General features: G+C 35.8%; 1 protein-coding gene across 2 annotated transcripts in view; it reads right to left on the bottom strand.

The window, feature by feature from the left end:
• The window catches only part of LOC145663671 (uncharacterized), a 1,057,537-nt gene that overhangs the window by 924,054 nt on the left and 114,886 nt on the right, over positions 1–18,597 (bottom strand). The window lies entirely within an intron of this gene.

The raw sequence follows: 18,597 nt of genomic DNA, 5'->3' as shown, positions 1-18,597 counted from the left end.
TATTTTATTAAGATATATACAACGTTTTTATAAGATGCATTTCAATAGTTATTCTAAAAGCTGTCTTGTGGATAAACACTTAAATTGAAAATTTCGCTTAAGTGTCCGTTAACTATATGGTTTCCCCTATATCGAGCTTTCTTTCAATTTTTGGGATTCACTTAGTTTTACTGGAAAATGAATGTCTTTTATTTTTCTCTAAGTTTTTCAATAGTTTACTTCTTTTTGGTACTTGCTCATTATGATATTCTGAAGGGTATAGAGCTCTATATATTTTGAGTATAAGAAACATTTTTCATCTTAGTTTTGTGTATTAACTACAGCTTCTTTCTTTTTAATTTCCCCTACTAGTTCTGCGTATAATGATCCTCTATACGGTGCATATTTATAAAGTGCTAGCTCTAAATAGCTAATATTCATAACAGCCTATCCAGAACCTCTGGCTTGGAACTCACCTATTTTTGTTCTTAATATTACTTTAGCATGAGTTATGAATTCTTTTAGACTGGGTGATTCTTACACTTCTTTGTAATTAGTGTTAAAGTAAAAGTTTTGAATTTCTTTGCCTTTCTTATATTGACAGTTTTTTAAAATATTAACTTTTAACGAGCGATGTTTCTGTAAACTAATATTTAGTATATTTATTAAAGCTTTTGATGTTGAAGTAATATATCGTTCTAGGGGTTCAGAATCTTTATAATCTGTTTTAAATCTCCATGTTTCAAATATTGATTCAAATGCTGAATTTTCGAATTTACATTAATTGGTTGTGTTTCAGGTTTTACTTTTGATTCTTCAAATATGTCTTCTCCACGCGGAAATATTTTTCTTATGTGCTTAGATTTTATTTTGGTTAATTCCTGTGGAACTTTATTTGTGGAAAATACACTTTGAGTAAATGTGAATGTTTGGGTTAATTTTAATCTGTCTTGTTCATCTTCATACTTTTCAATATGATCGATACGTTCTGCTTTTCTTAATCGGGAATAAGCTCTTATCCAATTCTATTTACATATTTTTCTTAATTTTACTAAAGTATATTTAACAAAAGGTCTCATCTTCTTGGTTTGTTCTTCCATCATTTGATGTGATTTCATTTCTAACACTAATCGAAGACCTAATATTCATACGTGCGGTCAAAAGTCTTATGTTTATTAGCTGTTGTATTAGAAATTTGACTTATATGGGAATATCCCATCAAAATCTCAAATTATTTAATATAAAATAAATTCATTTTTCCCTTTTTTAAAAATATGAATTTACTACATCCTATAAGGTCTTTCGTATGTCTTCATCGCTACATGTTCTATCTAGATCAATGTATTCTTCTTGTATATTGTTAATATCTATTTCAATATGATCATCATTTTCTCTTAAGACATTTCTACATATAGGACTAGAATTATTTCCTTTTAATTAGTAAACTATACATTCAGCACAAAATAGATGATCGCACCTAGTTTTATACATTTCAGATTTTGATTCTTTACATATCAGGCATTCATTTTTACTCTTTACCAATCCTCAAAAGCATGATATTAACATCAACTTATTTCTAGAAGATTCACTGAAATTTTTATTTGTTCTTAAGAAACAAGATATATCTATTTCGTCTTTAATTTTCATTATGAAGTCTTCAGAAAACTTTCTATCATAACAATATATTAGCGAATTTAAGTTTATATCTCTATGTTGATATTTAAGAATTAATTTTTCGCTCTTATCATGCAATCTAACGTTAGACCAAATAAAATTATTATTATATATTTTTCAATCAGAGATTCATCCAACAAACTTGTAATAGACCTCCAATTTATTATATCACTAAACTCAAGAAGTTTGCTAGTTCATATTGTAAGGATCCCCACATTACGACAAAAGCACATGTCAACGCAACACGTGTTATTGATTGTAAACAGCCTAGCGGAAAAGAAGCCGACACGAAAGACACCAAGGAACGCCGAAAGAAGACGGATCTCACGGAAGCACCCGAAGAGGGCAGATAAAAGCCCGAACACCGAGGGATCCAGCATCAGTCGACCAACTGATCAAATAACCTACACCAGCCCTGAGGTAGCACTGGACTAGGGGTACGCCTATCCTTACGCGAGGTCGCATTGGACTAGGGATCCTTACTACAAGCAAGCCTCGCGAAGCTGCCTTCAGCTGAGGGGGCTATCCTTCAAGACTCACCAGAACCAGCAGGTGCCTTGAGAGAACGGGCATCGTGTAAAAACCAATTTCCTCTCATCTGGCCAATAACAAGATAGATAATATTTTAGTCTCTGTAACCAAAGATATCTGCATTTAACAAATTTTATAATAAATTGGTGTAGGGCATACATCTCGGTCCATTATTGACTCTACCAAATCATTACATGGTTATAGGCACCGGAGTTTTGTACGGGACGCTCTTTTTATTAACTTTTAAGCAGGCACTGATAAGATCAGTATCAAAATCCATCTAGGTTTAATTATCTATCTTTTCTTTTCTTTTTTCTTGGCATAGGTTTGCATATTCTAATACAAACGCTGGTGTAAAGTGAGAATAGTTCCGCAAACAATTCTTATTTTGTTCACATATTCGTCTCCACTTTAACTTATCTGCATACTTCTTTACGATATCCTAACGAAATACTAAAGATATATTAATGGATATAGCTTCCCAATTTACCTAGGTATATAATTATTAAAACGTTTAACGAAGGAAAGTGTAAGTGGACGTTGATATGAAATGCATTTCCAATTTAGTTTTTCTCTAAAGTAATAAATAAAGTCTCCAGAAATATTCTTTAACTTAGAGATATGTTCCTGCGCTTCAGTGGATGATTCATTAAGTACTTCAATAACAATATATCCACAAATAGGGCTTTTAAAATATTTTACTACATATTTAGGATCGAATTTACTAACCATGTCTTTCATAATCTCATCTTTACTTTCGGTTTTTAATTTTTCATCTTGATATTGAGTTGAGTTGATTTTTAGATTAACGTCCCGTTCAGCAGCAAGGCTATATGAGACGTAGACCTACTGATTAACGTGGAATCCGAACCACATGAGCACCCAGCGAGAATTGAACCCGGGTCTCCCACGCCAAAGACGCGTACCCTAACTGCTTAGCCACGAGGAGCTCTGATCTTCATATTGTGTGATGAAGTCAATTAATTCTGCTTTCCTTAGTCGGGAATATCTTTTTGCTCCATTTACCTTACATTTTTTCTTAATTATACTACAATATATCTATTCATCCTATTCATTTCAGAAATATAAAAAAAAGTAAACTTTATTTTCAAATATAAAAGTTTAATGAGATTACCCATCAAAGAAAGGGATCCCTAAAAATTTCGTAAGTACCGTACAAAAACTTCTACCCTAAACTTCTATGGGTAATATCCGTAAAAATCAACCATATATTACAGCTACACTACAATATTATTCGACCAAGGGCCAAGAAAGTAATAACTCCGCTCCTCCTTACTAGGGATGATTCCATATCGGGACCAAGTACCTGGAGAAAACCTATATATCGTTTGAAAGCTTTTGCCAAGAAAAATACAAAACCGTTTTCAAATCACGGGCAAACCCGCAACTTGACCCTATAAGGGGCCGGTTTGTTGGTGTTTGTGACCCTATGTATAGCATATTCGACAGAATAAAACTGAATATTACTATGCATCACGCGTAAGTGCCAGAACCCATCATGTTCCTTTTTGGCTCAATGCTAGAGTGTGACTTGGACAAGGGTATAATAATATCACTTTGCACCCAGATGTATCCATTTGGTCAGTGTTGCCAACCAACTCTAAATACAATGTGGAAGATGGTTTCTGTACCACTGGATGTATATCCATGAAACGTGGCATAAACATCATTCGTCATTAGATAAAATATACTGTGAATCCGTATGGCCCAACCCTAGCGTTTGGCATATCACATAATTTGGTATGATGAGCAATGGCTCAAACATGTCTTCAACATTGGGGATGACGGGTAACACCGTTCCCAGAATTATTTTTTTAAGCGACGTTTAGAATATTTATGAAGTCGAATGTGTTTATGTCAACTTTTGTCTCAATGCATGCAATGGTCAGGCAACCTTTCAGGAAAATGTATTTTTTTAGAATGGTTGGAAACACGGACAATATGGGTGCTTGCGGGTTCACACTAACATACTACAAACCTAGTATGGGTCGCAATCCAATTATGTCCGCCAATGTTGTAGATTTCATGCAAAAACCTTGAATGTTCACATTAGTTGGCAACACTGCCAAACTGGGGTGCTTGGGAGACGAGGACATTCACACTGTTTTCGATTATACAATACTGTTTCTATCATATTTCTTCTATATTCGTTCAATGGCACGCACGCCATTTGCAACATTATGAAGTTTACACTTGGTTGGCAACACTGACAACCTAGGATGGTTGGGAAACGGTAACTCTTAACGTCTTTTTGCTATAGTGTCGTGTGGTGTATATGCCAAGCTTAGTGTACAAACATGTACGAAACCTGTTTTAGAACTTCTCATATTTACAATTGGTTGGCAACACTGATAAACTGTTGTACTTGGGAGAGGAATACGTCCACAGTATACTTTATCTAATGACGAATGATGTTTATGCCACGTTTCATGGATACAGAAACCATTTTCCACATTGTATTTAGAGTTGGTTGGCAACACTGACCAAATGGATACATCTGGGTGCAAAGTGATATTATTATACCCTTGTCCAAGTCACACTCGAGCATTGAGCCAAAAAGGAACATGATGGGTTCTGGCACTTACGCGTGATGCATAGTAATATTCAGTTTTATTCTGTCGAATATGCCATACATAGGGTCACAAACACCAACAAACCGGCCCCTTATAAGGTCAAGTTGCGGGTTTGCCCGTTTTGTATTCGAAAACGGTTTTGTATTTCTCATGGCAAGAGCTTTCAGACGATATATAGGTTTTCCCCAGGTATTTGGTCCCGATATTTAATCATCCCTAGTTAGTGAACTTTTGCCACTATATTAGAAATGTTCCTTAGGGTCCTTAGAAAAAAAATAGTTGTTGGTCTACATACAAGTGAAACACCTAGGTCCTGGGGTCCTTAACCCTTTACCACCCGTGTATATTTACAGACATCGATGAGATCTTTTAAAATGACCGTAGATCAGACCGTTAGTGTAACACTGGAACAAGTTATACCTCAATTAATTTGTATGATTGTAGGCTTTCATGTTTCGTAATGAACGAGACACTTTTGCATACAATGGAAAAATAATTGAGGGATATTTAAGAAAATTTCCCTAAAAGGATCGCTTCAAGCGATTCGTTTAGTTATTACGTGGCAACACTGCAAACTAGGTGTATAAGAAAATGTATTAATGCGTTCTGTTTTATTTTCAATTTAAAGTGAAAATTTTGACTTGATCCTTAAATAGCAGCAGAGTTAGTATGTATTTTATAGTCTTCACGGGGTTCATAATAATTGATTTTCATGCAGTACGAGTATGACTTTGTGTCAATGTACAGTTATTATGTCGCAACACTGCAAACTACGTGAACAATAAAATGTATTTGTGTCCTATTTTATGTTTAACTCAAACTGAAACTTACGTCTTGATCCATCAAACAGCAGCAGAGGAAATATGTATTTTATAGTCTTCACGGGGTTCATAATGATTGATTTTCATGGAAGTACGAGAATGACATTGTGTCAATGTTCCGTTTTATTTTTCCATAGACAACAAGTGGCACTAATTATTCTAGTTGATTTTCTCATTCGTTATAATGTGACAGATTCCCAGTACCGAGAAATACCACAGGAAGGTTTTATGGTTTGTTGGTCGTGGTATAATAGAAATTATTTCAAATCAATCATTTTACTGTTGTGCGGTTACATTATGTAATTTGGAAATACCTGTTGTTCAGGTGTTCTACAATTAATACAACTTCCAAACATGTCTGCTGGTATGTGAAGATATCAAAAAAGCTCTCAAAGTTATTTCGAAGATTATGTATTCTTATTACATGTGCACACGGATAATCGCACTTAATATAGTATATAATATGTAGTATTATTAACTGCCGTAATATTAAACAATTTGTTATATTCTTTGTGATCTTATCTGTCTGTAAGTTGACAATCGTAGCACATTCGTCCTGAAATTCCCGTGTTCTCAGCTATTCTGAAAAAGAATGGTAAACAGAAAGAAGCCAGTCAGACAGACGACAATTGCAAAAAAAAAAAAAAAAAAAAAAAAAAAAAGGATTGCTGTTGTGAAAAATGGAAAATTCTGTGTAATACAGTACGCATAAAACAAAACTGGTATGAGGACGAGAAATTCCATCGAAGAAAGCATCCATATAAACTTTCAGGGCAAAGAACTGCGGCAAGAAAGTGACTCTGAAAAACTGCACCGCTTAACATCAATTTGCGTGCAAATTACTTCAGAATGCGACATGAACAAACACGATCTATCGCAGGGATTACGAAAATTTCACAGCATTACCACGATTGCGAAGTCAATCTGCTGAATCATGTGTGATGGAAAATTGTACACTCTTAGTGGATAAAGCACCATATTTGGAGCGTACTGCTGTACGGCAGTATATCAGACATCCTGTTTAACGAGGAGTAGTGCGTATTTTGCCAGAAATAGAGCTAATGGGGATCACGAAAAAAGGGAAATGATGTTTCATGGGAAACTCTAGTGACATGTGTCACTAGAATAGCTGAACGTGCGGTTAAAGGAACACTTATTTGATAGGAAGATGAATCAGTACAGTTACAGATTCAATATGTGGATTTCATACCAGTCGAAATGAGGTACAGCAACCTGTACAGCCAGCCACAAAAGTAATGCCTCCCTAAGTGCTCTAATTTCCATTACATGGGGTCCAGGTCTTTTGCAGTTGTGAGAACGTCTAGACAGATGCAACCCAACTTACACGTAACTTTTCTCAGCACTGACAGCAGTTGGTAGCACTGAGTCAAGTTTGTATGGAGGTAAAATTGTGAGTAGATGACGCACGAAACATTTCTCCATTCGGAGATGAATCTATCTGGTTCAGAGCGTGTTGTCCAATGAACATCATATGTTAATCTCAATATTGCTGTGTATGTAATATATTTTGTCATTATATGCTGTATATTCAAAGAAATAAAAACTGATCACATATGAATCAGAAAATGCTTGAAAGTAGCTGAAAATATCAAATCTAGAACAACTACTGGAAGTAACTTTGTAAACGATTGCCTTCATTGAGAGACCTTCCCCAATTCTCCTCATTCCAACATCTGTTTTCCTTCTAGGGAAGAGAGAATCTTGCTTATCACACTGAGTATGCATTGAAATTGAAATTGAAACAGGAACACTTGAAAAGTTTCAGCCTAGCTGGGATCCGAACCTGGGTCTACCGAACAGAAGTTCAATGTACTAACCACTCAACTACCGCGCCACTTAAGCTTCTACCAAAACTAATAACTAGTTAAAATCGTTTCGTAGAAAAATATAAACAAGATACTCAAATATAACAAAAACAAACACATATAAACAAAACATAAATAAAAATATAAATAAGAAAATATAAGCAACTTGTGTGAGTGTCTTAATGGCCTACTTGAGATTTCCTTATTTAACTCAAAAAGGAGTTATATACACGTTGCTCAATGAGGAAAGTATCACGAAATATTCTCCAAGTTGAGCCTACGTCATCGACAGAGCCATAACTTGGGGCAACTGCCCCCTAGAGAAGCTCCTCGCCGTTCGAGGAGGCCCATTTTCAGATAAAATTTTCTTACTCCATATACAATAGGAACATGAAATTAGAAATGAAGCATCAAATAGGGTCGCTACATTACATAAACAAAATAGCACATAAAAGGTAAATAGAACAAAAATGAGTCGTCGACCCATTTGAGTAATATTTATTCGTATGGCTTTGAGATTATCCCCTTAATTATTTTGCCATGTATGGAATGGGCCCAGGGAGTAACTAACGGAACCGCAGACCTTGACGTAAGTGAGGGCCCACAGGCTCCAGAGGGCCCATAAAGATTAAGAGAAAGTTGGAGAGAGGTGGCCCAATAATATAGAAATCAACTTTTTCTAAGGGCCCAAATAAACTTATTAATGCTTGCCCCCAGAAAAAATTTGAGTTGATTTTGAGTTTAACGTCCCGTTCAGCAGCGAGGCTATATGAGACGTTGACCTATTAATTAACTTGGAATCCTAACCACATTAGCTCCCGGCGTGATCCCGGATTACCCACGCCAAAGCCCCCCAGAAAAGAATCCAAGTTACGGCGCTGGTCATCAGTTGCAAGGATGGTCCTGATCTACATTACATTTCGTCTTTAATATAACTTCTAATTTCCAAAGAAAAAAGACGGCAGAAAGTATTTTCAAATTCTTGAAGTTGTATCAACACTTGTAGAAATAGAAAGTTCTATGTTTATGCTCCAAAACTACTAATTTACTTTCTTATATTCATATGAGGAGTTTGTAGCAAATTGAGGCCACATGATCATGAGCCTACTGATCATGAGGGGCAATCCACTAGGGGTTCGAATTCCTCTGAAGAGGAAGGTTGGAATTTTAATTGTCCTCAGTATTTCTGTGTTTGTGTTCCTGTAGTGTTTGGAATACGTCGAAAGCACGAGGTGCCAGGGCGAACAATACTCCGGTTAGGGCTATTTCTTGAAAAAAGTTTATGAAAGCAGGAAACTCTCATTGCAGTTACTTGGGTTCAAATCTCGTCGTGGTAATTAGTAATTTTTCTCAATGAGAAGATAACGTTTATGTAATTATGTTATGTTAGTGTAGTTATTCCTTTAACATTATTATTATTATTATTATTACCACAATGGAAAGGAAAAGTAACATAGTCGAAGGTATTCATAGGAACAGAAAAGATATAGAGTATGTTAGATGTTTCTTAGGTTTATACACGAACGCAATAATATTATTACGTTTACAGATTTACAGATAGAATTATCATTTTGTGACAAGAAATGGAATATAAAGATTTGTTAGCTGATAACAGTAATGCATTTTGTTTCGCCCTTCTTCTAGGTAGAAAGGTGATGTGACATCTTAAAAAGAATCATTCTCGTGAATAGCTATACCTATTGTAAGTTCGATCACTATTAGCAATTTGTGCACGGCTACGAATAATTCCTTGGAATTCATTTTTGGCCACACTACAGCAGCAAGGACGTGTTAGCCTTTATATATTCATCAATTCTTGTCCAAACACGTTACTTGCTAGAAAGTTACGAAGGTTGATGGAGATTACGTAATTTTGTGTTATTGGCGTTTCATCTTTAAGGAAGCTGTCTCAACTCTTAAACATAGAGAAATTGAATATTTTTCATGTTACATCAGAAGTATCAGTTTTGTAGATTGTAAAAATTTACTGTATTGCCACACCCGGAATCGAACTGGCGTCCCTAACATTACGAAACTAACGCTTAAGCCACTACTCTAAAACATCACTGTTCTGGGAGAATGAAAAAATTGAGCTGTAGTGAATTCCGTAATTACACAATTTATGATTCCAGTGTAATAATGACGAAACTTTCTGATTTTAGTCCCGATAAGATAATAAAGTATTATGCTGAAAGAATAGGCCATAGAAATCAACGTTAAATTGACAACTCGTATGTACGGAGGCGCTGCCATATGCTCTCGCCTGAGGCCCTGATTTTTCAGGCACGGCATTGGATAGATACTAATATTAAATGGAAACTGGTGTATCAGGGCACTGAATTATTTTTTTAAGTTAATTAATTTAACGGACCTTTCTTAGTACCTTGTTTCCTATTTTTATGCGTTTTACGCAATTTTACAGTTTTTCCACTAACTCTTTAAGAAGAGAACAAAAGACAGAAACATGGAGGACAGTAAAAATCACAAACACTATTCGCGCGTTCTTCCCTTACCTGAAGTAAAACAATAAACCATGGTGAACATGCAATTTTTGGTCTTCCATTTTCTATGTGGTGTCAAATCCAGAGTTGGAATGGGTCAGTGAGTCATGGGTCAACAGCATGTGACCCACTGCGACCCATCATCTACCGTGACCTACTGCGACGCACCACCCATTGTGACCCACCACTCACTATGACGCACCCACCGACCCTCTCTGCTCACTGTATTGTATACAGCTTCTCCTGACGCGACAAAACGCCAATGAACCACAAAATTACTTCCCGAAAATACGTTAAATCGCCTATATGTGTGATTTGATCACATTAAGGTGAGTCTAATGAACACTTAGAAAAGTACCAGAAAAGTACCCCAAGGAGGCTCGAAACACCAACCTTATGATCACTGTGCGGATGCTCTTCCGACTTCGCCACGGAGGAGATGAAGAAGACGTCGCTTGTAAAGCGGTAAGTCCTTGAGATCGTTTTAATTTGGTCAATCAGATTGCTCTTTTAACCTATATACGAGACGATAACTTTCGAGATAAGATAAAATGCGTTTGCTATGGAATTTTATAACAAATTGACGCGTGTCTATTTGCTTTATTTCATAGTTCTCCCATACTCACTTTCTAATGATCGACGACAGTTGCCATCTAAATTCATACAATTATCGCACTCTTATTCTTGACCCCATGAGCTCATTTTAGGAACAATTCGTCAGGAAAAAATAATATATAATAATAAGCGCATGCACATGACTGGCGATAGTTCGTGTTGGTCTCTTCGCGATTCTCCGCGACGAGTTGAAGCAGCGCGGACCGAAACGAAGTCCTCGCTGCGACGCATTGGTGACTTCATCACCCCGACGCGAGATATCTGTTTCTACTCCACGAAACCCTGCCGGCAGTGGAACACTAGCGGCAATCCTTCGACTCGTCTATATATTGAGGATCGACGTTTACCCGCAAGTGGGCCACTAGGTGTTAGCGACGTTTACGGCATTGGGTAGGTACATCTTTCATATAGCCTAGCTGCTGAAAGGGACGTTAAACTAAAAATCAACTTGACTCAACAAAAATACAGTGCTTCGCATCATATATCCATATATGCTTACCATTGCGCTTTATAATAATTACTAAAAGCTTGTTTATTATATTGACCGCTTAGAGAACAGGACAATCGACCCACAAAATTGTGAGAAAAACAGATATAACATTTGTAATGTAAGCTTCTGTATGTTGGTCTACGTACCTTGATTTGAGAATTTCAAAATTCATCCGCTTTTACACTGAGACGTAAAGATAATTCAACAAGGAAATAATTCGACCAGGATAATTTAATTGAAATTCATCGTAAGTTTGCCCATGAGAAACACTTTACCATTTTATATCGTAAAGGTCAGATCCATCATTATTGTAACAGAACGGTGTTCTAGTATAACCACAAATAATCATTTTTCATAGTTTACAGAAATACCTCATGACTTCTCTGATAACCTGATATTTAAAATGCTGTTAATACGCAAAGTTCATTGATTTCATCATTTTTTAACTGATTATCTTATGACCACCACAACCTTTAGGATTCTTCCCGTAGATATAAAAAGGTGAAATGTGGTATCCAGGCTTGATGTAGCGTGCAAGTAAACCAATGAAAATCAACAGGATAATATTTCCCTCCGTCAAACCCCCTAAAGTGGAGTGTGTTGATTATTCAAGAGAAAGACATGAAATCCTATCTGAAAATTCATAAAATATAAAATATGTAGCCAAGTCTCGACTTTGCAATAATAATAATAATAATAATAATAATAATAATAATAATAATAATAATAATAATAATAATAATAATAATAATAATAATAACGAAATTACAGAATTAGAAAATGAATTACGTAAACAATACCTTCCAATTAAGAAAAAATGATTGCCACCACCCCCCACTCCGAGGGGAGCTCCCCGCCGTTGAAGTGGTTCCCATTTTAAGACAAAATTGTCTTACTCCATATAGGATACGACAATGATTTTATAAGTGAAGCATCAAACAGGTTCACTACATTACATAAAAAGAACAGCATACTAAAGGTAAATAAAACAATAATGGGTCGTGGGCCCATTTCAGGAAAAAAAATGTCTACTATTAGGGGCACTAGAAATAATACATATTCCTATATTATTGTTAGATTCGTCAATATGGTTTCCTTAATTAATTTGTCATGTATGGCACGGGCCCAGAGGCGTAACTAACGACCCCGCAGACCTTGGTGTGCAGGAGAATCCAAGAATTTCAGATATCCTCTGATCTTATTGGCCGATACAGATAGGACATCAAGAGTAATGACCTTTATAAAGTTGAAATTAAGGCAATCTGCTATCGGCCCTCGTGGCCGAGTGTTCTAGGACAACGTTCTAGTAATGAAAATAGTTTTTGGCGTGAGTTCAAACCTTGCCCAAGGATTTTTTAAAGTTTCGTAACACTTTTCTCATTAAAATAAGCTTGCGGTTTTACTATACGGATTCATAGTAAAAGTAAAGTAATAATAATAATAATAATAATAATAATAATAATAATAATAATAATAATAATAATAATAATAATAATAATAATAATAATAATAAGAGGAGGAAGAAGAAGAAGAAGAAGTAGTACTAGTGGTAGTAGTAGTAGCATTCTTGATAAGAATTATATTGCTTATGTAGGACACTTGAAGAAAGTACTTGAAACTACACACAGCATTTGGCTCGATTTTCTTCGTTTTGACTCGAATCGAATCAACATTCGAGTCAAATTTGAGTCAAGTTGGAGGAAATTTTTCCAGTTGACTTCTTGAGTCGAGCTCAATGATGTCTGTTTTGAGTCAAGTCGAGTTTGAGTGAAAATTCGCTCGAACTCGCCCATCCCTACAATTCTTCCTTACCTTCTAGTTTCCAAAGAAGAAAAGACAAAAGAAATTATTTTCACATTCTCTGAATTATATCAACACGTGTAGAAATATGTGTGCTATGATTATCTAACATAACTACTACTTTATTTTCTTTCTTTGTCTGAGGAATTGATGGCAAAGTGTAAGAGCAGAGAACTGTCATTACAGTCACCCGGATTCGAATCCGAGTATGGCATTTATTATTTTTTGTTGATTGGAAAGTATTGTTTACTTAATTGATATTGTAATTCTGTTATTCCTTTATTATTATTATTATTATTATTATTATTATTATTATTATTATTATTATTATTATTATTATTATTATTATTATTATTATTATTATTATTATTATTGCAAAGTCGAGACTTGGCTACATATTTTATATTTTATGAATTTTCTGATTGCATTTCACGTCTTTCCTTTTGAATAAACAACACACTCCATTGAAGGGGACTTGGGGGAGGGATATGCCATCCTATTGCTTTTTATTTATTTATTTGCAAGCTACACCAAGCCTCGATACTACATTTCACCTTTCTATATCTACACGAAGTACCCTAAAGGTTGTGATGATCATAAGAGAGTAAGTGAATAAGTGCTGAGTTCAATGAACTTTGCATATTAACAACATTTAAAGTATCAGGTTGTCAGACAAGTCATGACGTATTTCGGTAAAATATGACAAATGATGATTTGTGGATATACTGGAGTTATTCGGATCATGCAATAGTTATGTCATGAATTGCTAAGATTTTGAGCGTTTTGTGTAGTAGTATTGCTCTTTGTTTGGTTTGGTTTTACAGATTTGAAAACACATAGAAAATGGAAGACCACAAATTGCATATTCTCCGTACTTTATTGTTTTACTTTAGGCAAGGGAAGAACGCGCTAATAGTGTTTGTGATGTTTACTCTACTCAATGTTTCTCTGTTTTGGTTCCTCTTCTTAAAGAGTTAGTGGAAAAACTGTCAAAGCGGGTAAAACGCGTAAAAATAGGAAACAATGTACTGAGGAAGGTTCGTTAAATTAATTAACATAAAAAATAATCCAGTGCTCTGAAACACCAGATTCCAATCAATATAAGTATCTGCCCTATGCCGTGCCGTGAAAAATCAAGACCCGAGGCGAGAGCATATAGCAGCGCCTCCGTAGATACGAGTTGTCAATTTAAAGTTGACTTCTCTGGACTATTCTTTCTGCATAATACTTTACTATTTTATCATGACTGAAAGCAGAAAGTTTCAGCGTTATTACACTGGAATCGTAAAAGTGTGTAATTACGGAATTCACTACAGCTCAATTGTTTTCATTCTCCCTGAACAGTGATGTCTTAGAGTAGTAGCTTAAGCGTTAGTTTCGTAATGTTGGGGACGCGAGTTCAATTCCGGGTGTGGCAATTCAGTAAATTTTTACAATCTACAAAACTGATACTTCTGATGTATAAAAACATGAAAAATATTCAATTTCTCTTGGTCTAAGAGTTGAGGCGACCTCCTTCATAGGTGAAATACCTACAACACAAAATTACTCATACGTATCAATTTCATTCGTAATCGTCTGACAAGTAACGTGTTTGGACAAGAACTGATGAATACATAAGGGCTAGACATGTCCTTACTGCTGTAGTATGTGCCATAACCCTTAAAGGATCCTGGCTTGTTGGGCTATTTTTTAGACTTTCAGTCAAGCAGCTACTGTATCGTCAGTATTTATCCTAGGATCATCGTTCATACCTCATTCTCTTCAGAATAGAGCTGGCTTTCAAATGGTACCACTTGCATGCTCATACCATATACCAGAAGCGGGAAAAATGTCAAAATGAAAATTTCGCAGGGAATTTTTTTTCTCGAACTTTGGCTCCCCCTGTGTGACCGTAGTCATCTATAAAATCTGGTAAATAGTACTTGGTATACTGAATGTGTGTGCCAAATTTCAAGTTTCTATCTTGAATAGTAAGGGCGGGAGAATTTTTATCAAAAATTCCCACAATGCTCCAAATTACCATAAAACACTATGATCTCAGGGAAAAAAATCCTGAGACATCCCTAATTACCCTAGGACTATAATCCGCCAATCATTCTCTTCAGAATAGAACTGTCTTTCAGGCGATACCATTCACATGTCTCCATCATGTATCTAAGGCGGGAAATTCCTGAAAAAAGGGATTTTGGGGCAAAATTTCCCTTTTTTCAACTTTTGCCCGTTTGGACTCCCCCTGTTTTTACGCAGAAATCGAAAAAAAAACTTCTGGTAAATACTACTCGGTGGACTGAATGTTCGTGCAAAATTTCAATCTTTTACGTGAAAAAATAGGCCCACCAGAAAAAAATTCCCTACCATGCATCACTTTTACCCTATACAGAAATATATTTGGATAAAAATTCACTGAGACGGCCCTAATTACCCTAGAATAATAATTCGACCGTCGTTCTCTTCAGAATGGAACTGCCTTTCAGACGGTATGACTCATGTTGTCCTATCGTGTATGGAAGGCGGGAAAATGACGAAAAACGGGATTTTGGGGGTTAAAAAATCCACTTTTTTACCCCTTTGCCCCTCTGGTTCCCCCCTGTATTAGCACTGACATCGGAACAAAAAATCTGGTAAATACTACTCGGTGGACTGAATGTTTGTGCAAAATTTCAATCTTCTACGTAGAAAAATAAGCCCGCCAAAAAATATTGAACATAGGCTTAGAAAATGAGAAAAGAAATTTTTGACTTATGACGTCATCACCTCCTATGTCTGGACGCAGGACGGTCTGAAACCATACGTAATGTCTTCTACAAGGCCTCTGGACTTGGAAAACAAAAAAAAAAAAAAACGGACGAAAAAGCTCAAATAGAAGAGAAATAACGCAATGTACCATGAAAAACGCGTATGGTACAAATTGTACCATAGGATCCCCAAAGGGATAAATGAGTTCCAAGGAATTGTTCGTAGCTGTGCAAAAATTGCAAATTGTGATCGAACTTACAACGCTAGTCACGGGAATGATCGTATTTAAGATGTCACATCACCTTTCTATCTAGAAGAAGGGCAACAAAATTCATTACTGTTATCAGCTAACAAATCCTTATATTCCATTTCTTGTCATAAAATGATATTTCTATCTGTAAAACCGTAAACTTAATAATATTATTGTGTTCATGTGTAAACCTAAGAAACATCTGACATACTCTATATCTTTTCTGTTCCTATGAATACCTTCGACAATGTTAATTTTCTTTCCTTCTGTGGTAATAATAATAGTAATAATAACAATAATAATAACTAGGAATGCAATGGATATACCTGATTGCAATGAAATAAGCTGAGCGAACTTAAACTACGTAATCAGGAAGCGTTTGTCGGTGATTATTCCTCGATGGTACATCGAAATTTTGATTTCGACCTATGTTGTCACTCAGCACGACATACTCTATCAGCGTGCTAAGTTTGGTTGAGATCGGCCAAACGGTCTAGGAGGAAGCGTTTTTCGGTGATTATTCCTCGATGGTACATCGGATTTTTGATTTCGACCTATGTTGTCACTTAGCACGACATACTCTATCAGCGTGCTAAGTTTGGTTGAGATCGGCCAAACGGTCTAGGAGGAGTTCGTGGACAACCAAACGGCTAACCCGAGTATAAGAGCCTCGCTTCGCTCAGCTCAATAATAATAATAATAATAATAAAAGAATGACAATTACAACACCAATTACATAAACATTATCTTCCCATGGGAGTTTCCTGCTTTCACAATTTCTGTTAAACAAATCACCCCAACCGGAGTATTGTTCACCACTTGTACTTCATGTCCTCTCGACATATTCCAAACACTACAAGAACATGAACACAGAAATACTGAGGACAGTTAAAATTCCGACCTTGCTCTTCAGAGGAATTCGAACTCCTTAGTGGATTGCTCCTCATGATCAGCAGCCTGATGATCATGTGGCCTCAATTTGCCACAAATTCCTCATGTGAACAAAAGAAAATAAACTAGTAGTTATGGAACAAAAACATAGAACTGTCTATTCCTACACGTGTTGATAGAATTTAAAGAATGTGAAAACAATTTATGTCGTCTTTTCTTCATTGGTTATTAGAAGATATATTAAAGACGAAATGTAATGTTAATCGCGACAATCCCTGCAACCGATGACCAGCACCGTAACTTAGATTTTTTCTGAGGGGGAGCAACCATTAATAAGCTTATTTGTTAGAAAAAGTTCTCCTTCTGATTCTTGGGTCCCCTCTTTCCAACTTTCTCTTAATCTTTATGGGCCTCCCGGAGCCTGTGACCCTCCCGCACGGCAAAGTCTGCGGTTCCGTTAGTTACTCCCTGGGCCCATTCAATACATGACAAAATTAATAAAGGGACAATATTGATAAATCTCAAAGCCATACGAATAAAAATTATTTCTAGAGCCACTAAGAGTAGCCACTTTTATTTTAAGTGGGTCCAAGCCTCATTTTTGTACTATTTACCTTTCGTGCTATTTTGTTTATGTAATGTAGCGACCCTATTTGATGCTTCATTTCTAATTTCATCTAACTATCGTATATGGAGTAAGAAAATGCTATCGACAGCGGGACGCTTATCGAAGCAAGAAAAATTAAAACGTTTATTTTTATTAAGCTTTCCCAACTAATTTTAGTGAAAAAGGCGCTAGTTGGAAATAGTGAACTTAGTCTTATCACCAACCCAGACCTGCAGACGACAAAATAAAATTTATTTTTATATATATGTGTACGTAAAACGATAACTCTTTGTTCGAAAAGTGGCTGAAAGACTTTTTCTACTTCAGTTCCCATGAGAACGAAAATTAGCAAGTCACCCCAGTTGCCTAAGTGACATCTAAACTAATTTTTGATTGGACAATTTTTGGTCATCAACCAATAGCGGACAATGTTATAGTCAGTGAGTGGTTGCTAGACACGTGACCCACGGTGACCAGAAGAAGTACAAATCAGTCTGACGACGATCATCGAAACTTGTGTCAGGGAATGAACTCGGGCGAAGCGATTGGGGCGACGAACACTGAAATCTCCATACCGGAGAGGATATATAGAGTCCGACAAACCAATTGTGGACGATTAAGTTAAGTGGTTTATCCGAACGACAGGTTAAGACGAACATTATTTTAGTGGTCTCGAATAAAAGTCATTTGTGATTGCATTAAGAGGAAAGTATCTCTCTTGGTAATCAGACAGAAGACACTTGTCTGTGGTCTTAAAGTGAAGAGAACCTTTTATACGGAGGACGCCAAAAACTGTTTGGAGGACTATTTGGTCGCACGCATTAAATGGAGTACGTCGTCTCGTGGAAGCCTACTCGTTTCGGATTGCAAGTAAAGTGTTAATTTTGTTCTTAGATTCAGGAATATTCAGTCAATTATCTCTGGCGAGAGCTATGTTTCTTCAATTGTATTAAAATGTAAGATCATTTAAATAGCCACCACGCCTACTATGAATTTGTTAAAAAAAAAAGTAGAAAGTAAAAAGTTCACATTCATTACACATATTATTTTGTGAATAAGCCACTTGAGCTGAAAGTAAAATTTTTGTACTTTTGGTTAATCAATCTCTAAGTAAAGAAAAAAAGGACTTTAGTTAGGACAACAGAGTTTATTTAATATTTTCACGGCGGTATAAGTAGTTCCTGTTGGAAAAATGTCAATGTATTTCTTATTGTGTTTTGATATGCATGTGAGATTACTTGACTAAAGCAGTCATACAAATATGTAATTTTGATAATTT

Source organism: Thermobia domestica, chromosome 11 (genome assembly GCF_964235325.1).
Source record: "Thermobia domestica chromosome 11, izTheDome1.hap1.1, whole genome shotgun sequence".
Taxonomy (NCBI): Eukaryota; Metazoa; Arthropoda; class Insecta; order Zygentoma; family Lepismatidae; genus Thermobia; species Thermobia domestica.
The sequence above is the reverse complement of the archived record's forward strand: the minus strand, read 5'-3'. Positions and strand labels throughout refer to the sequence as shown.